The sequence below is a fragment of the Galeopterus variegatus genome, unplaced genomic scaffold, assembly GCF_000696425.1.
Source record: "Galeopterus variegatus unplaced genomic scaffold, G_variegatus-3.0.2 Scaffold1472, whole genome shotgun sequence".
In the NCBI taxonomy this organism is placed as follows: Eukaryota; Metazoa; Chordata; class Mammalia; order Dermoptera; family Cynocephalidae; genus Galeopterus; species Galeopterus variegatus.
The window spans coordinates 393393-397798 of NW_007727583.1; positions in this window are offsets into that span (position 1 = coordinate 393393).

Below are 4406 nucleotides of genomic sequence, written 5' to 3' on the forward strand. Positions count from 1 at the left end.
CAGGGGAGCCGGGCTGACACCCGTTCCGTCCCCGCTTCTCCCAGCGGCCTCGGACAGGATCCTTCCCCTCTCCGGGCCGGTTTTCTCTCCGGCAGACGGGAACTGCGATACCTGCAGACTCGGAGGTAACAGACGCGAAAGTGCTTGGAAAGTTTCTTGCAGAATCCTACCCGCTCCCTCGAGAACTCGCACAGACTTCACAGCGCAGCAGCAGCAGCACAGGTGGGGCCCGAACGCGGGCCTCTGAGCCCACTTTTCTCACATCTTGTTTTTGTGGTAAGTGTTTTCCATCGGAAAGAGTCCAGGCTAGAGGGCCTCAAACTCCGAAGTTAAAATAAAAAGAAGAAACAAAGCTGATGCCTGGATCTCAATTTGAAAATATCGCAGCCGAGCCTGTCGGGGGTAGGAACTCAGCGCTTAGGTTTTTCGCGAGCTCCCAGGAGATCCGTACAGCTGTGGAGATTGACACCCACCCGTGTAAATTCCTCCGGTGCCTGTACCCGGTTCCCCTGCCTTCAGGGTTCCCCGCCACAGGCAGCAATGTCTCAGGGGGCCCTGTCCAACGTGTAGAGCGCTGGACAAAGAACGAGAAGGCTTCACAGCGACTGGAAGCAGTGGCTTGGTTCCCCTCTCTGGGCCTCAGTTTCCTCCTGTGTAAAATGAGGGGTTCACCCAGGCCTGGCCTAGCTGCCAAGACTGCGGAAGGATCCAGCAGTTCCTGAAATGATCCCTACATTTCATCTAGGCTTTCCTAAGCACTGCTGGTGATGTGATCCGGCTCCAAGGGTCCCGACTGGCTTCACAATCTTTTTGGGTTCAGTCTCTTTGGCCTTGGTCTCAAACTGAAAAATGTAAATGGAGCCCCTCCCTATTACACAGCAGGCCCGGTTCACAACACAGGATTCTTCACAGAATAAGAGACTCTAAGCAACATCCCTGGAATCTTGGAAAACCAGGACTTTAGAATCACAAATCGTAAAACTTGATTCCCTATAATTTATTAAATATAGTATCTTACCATTAGAGAGCAATAATGGTAGGAAAGACCTTGGAGTTTTAGTTAGACCCACCCCCACATTTAGTTAGAGAGGATGTGACGGGCCTGGTGAGGTAGGGCACAGCTGGCACTGGATTCCAGGTTTCCTGACTCCCAGTCCTGTACCAACCACGCTGCCTCTCATAGATGCAGGCTGTCAACCAACTGTGCCCAGAACACACAGGCCAAGGGCTGCAGAGGGTACCTCAAGGTTCTTGCCTCTGTCTGGGGATTTAGAGTTGGGAACTGTTGCTGCTTTTATTGCAGAAGGGAAGGTGTGGAAAGGAATAAAAATAGCTCAGCAATTCCTCCTCACCACTAGGTGCCCACCCCGCTCCCCACCACACACTCTTCTGAAGTTCCAGTGCTGGCTGTGCTGCCAACAGACCTTGTGGCTTTAGGCAAATCATAACCTCACTTTGGGCCTCAGTTTCCCTCTCAAAAAGCAAGAAGGTTGGAAGATGTCTGGTCTTCCCAGTTCTGCCCTCAGGAATCATCTGCCTTCCTTTCCCCACCGCGCGCGCGCGCGCGCGCACACACACACACACACACACACACACACACACACACTGTGCATTTAGTCGGGACTCTGAAAACATTTGTTGAATGAGTCATTTAACCAACTGGACCTGCAAGAAAAGGCTCTCTAAATTTCCAAGTGCAGCAACAGCTCATTTGGTTATTCTTTACTGAGCACCTACCTTGGACCAGCCCCCGTTCCTGAATGAGGGACACAGAGACCATGCCTTTCCCTCAGTGAGCTCCCAGACCCACCCTACCAAGGTAGTGGGTTTGTGAAACCTGGCAAAGCTATAAAGCTATAAGAAGGTTAATCTGCTCAATAAAGCAGTCCTCTTAAACGCTGTATATGGCAGGACTCCTCTGGAGATATACAGAATTCAGCGGGTACATGTATTTTTTTCTTTCCTAGAAGGAAACACAAGAAACTGTTAATAGTGGTTAAGTGTTAATAATGGTTAAGAACTAGGGAAAGGTCTGTACTTTCAATTTTATACTTTTCTGTACTGCTTGTATAATAATATATATTATCCTCCCTCCCTTTCAACAGGGATTACTTCAGCAGCAGGATTATGGGCTGTATTTTTTTCTATATACTTTTGGTATTAAAATAAAACCCATCACTATTTTAATTGTCAGGAACAAAATAAAGCAAAACAAATAAAACCTTCTCAAATAAAATAAATAAAAACTTCAGCAGACTAGACCATAATACGTGCTTTTTACACTAATCCATGTTCCAACTCAAACTCTTTTGCAGTCCAGCCCCACATACAGTCTGTCTACTGGATATCTCCATCTGGATCCATCTGCCAAAACAAACACTGTTTTTCTTCTCTGACTTTGCTCCTCATTCCTATGTCTCTACTTGGGTGAATAGCCCCATGGCCACATCACCCAATTCAGAAATCAGAGCCATTCTAGTCCTCTCCTCTCCCACACCCCCACATTTGATTTGCCATAAATCCACTTACCAATCCCCTTCCTCTCCATCCTTACTACTACATTTCTTCCCAATTCTTCTCCTTGCCTCCAACCTCATCCTTTTCCCAATTATCCATTTTCCACACTGGCCTCCCTATCAGTCTCTAAAGTATAGATCTGACCGTGGCACTTCCCTGTTTAAACCTCATTAGCAGCTCCTAATGGCCATCTAAATAAAGTCAAACTGTTTTCCTACCCACAGCCCCACCCTATATTCCAAGCACCCTGGAAGAATTTTCACCTCCTAGAACCTAGAGCATATATTCATACCATCATAACTTTATATATGAAGTTTCCTATGCTAACACTTTTCCCCCTTGTCCACCTTACATAGTCCTTCCTATGAATAGCTGAATGTCCAGCTTAAGTGTCACTTTTTCCTAGAAGCGTTCTCTGACTCCTTTGGCTACAATTATTTTCTTCCTGCACACTCTCACACCCCTCTCTGTTCCATTCTATCTCATAACTTATTACACTGTTTTATAATTGCCTATTTAACAGTCTGTCTCCCCCTCTAGACTGAGAGCTCTGTGAGGGGAGGGGCAGCCTTTTGCCTTTGTAGCTCCAGAACCTAGAAGAGATTCTTGCACAAAGTCAGCACTAGGTAAATGTTTACTGAATGCTGATTGAATTATTAAAGACTGACCACTACATCATTTGCTTGCCTGCACATCTAAGTGCTTCCTCACCCTATCACGACCTCTCTCCCACACCATCTTTGTTCAGAGGTAGAAGCATACACTCAGCAGGTGGTTGAGGCAAAAATAAACATTTCTGTGACTAAGGTCTACTATGTCCTGAAGACATGAAGAAGGAGAAGGAATAGAGGCAATAGAAATTATACTGCTTACCCTGACTCTATTTCTTATAGCAAGGGAAGAATTAACATTCACTGAGGAATCTACCATGTGTTAGGTACTATGGCTGACATTCTCCATATGTGATTTCATTTAATCCCTACAGCAACTCCAAGATAAAGAGGTTATCATCCCTATATTATAGGTGAGAAATAAAAGTTCAAAGTTAAATGATTTGCCGAAGCTCTCACAGTCAAGAGTGTCTGCCTCCCATATATCTATGGCCAACTGATTTTCAATAAGAGTGCCAAGACCACTCAATGAGGAAAGACTAGTCTCTTCAACAAATGGTGCTGGGACAATTGGATATCACATGCAAAAGAATGAAGTTGGACCCCTATCTCACACCATATACAAAAAGTAACTCAAAATGGACCAGTGACCTAAATATAAGAGCTAAAAATGATAAAAGACTTAGAAGAAAACATAGGAGTAAATCTTCTTGACCTGGGGTTTGGCAATGGATCTTTGACATGACACCAAAAACATGAGCAGCAAAAGAAAAAAATAAACAAATTGGCCTTCATCAAAATTAAAAACTTTTGTGCATCAAAGAACGTCATCAAGATAGTGAAAAGACAGCCTACAGAATGGGAGAAAATATATGCAAATCATATATCTGATAAGGGTCTAGTATCCAGAATATATAAAGAATTCTTACAATTCAACAACAAAAAACACGACCCAATCAAAAAATGGGACAGAGAGAAAGAAAAAAACGACAATCACAGTAATACGTTGAACTTTTAGAAAACTAGAAGTGGAAAAGGGGAGGGGAGTGGAAAGGGAGGGGGGTTAGTGAGGCATTGGTCAATGGACACAAAAAATGATTGTGTACTGTAACGATGAATAAGCTAACTATACTGATCTAACCACCACACATTCTACACAATTATTGAAAATCAACATTGTACTCCACACGTATATGTAATAAAAATTTAAAAATTTTTTTAAATGGGCAAAGAATTTGAATAGACATTTCTTCAGAGAAAATAGATAAATGGCCAACA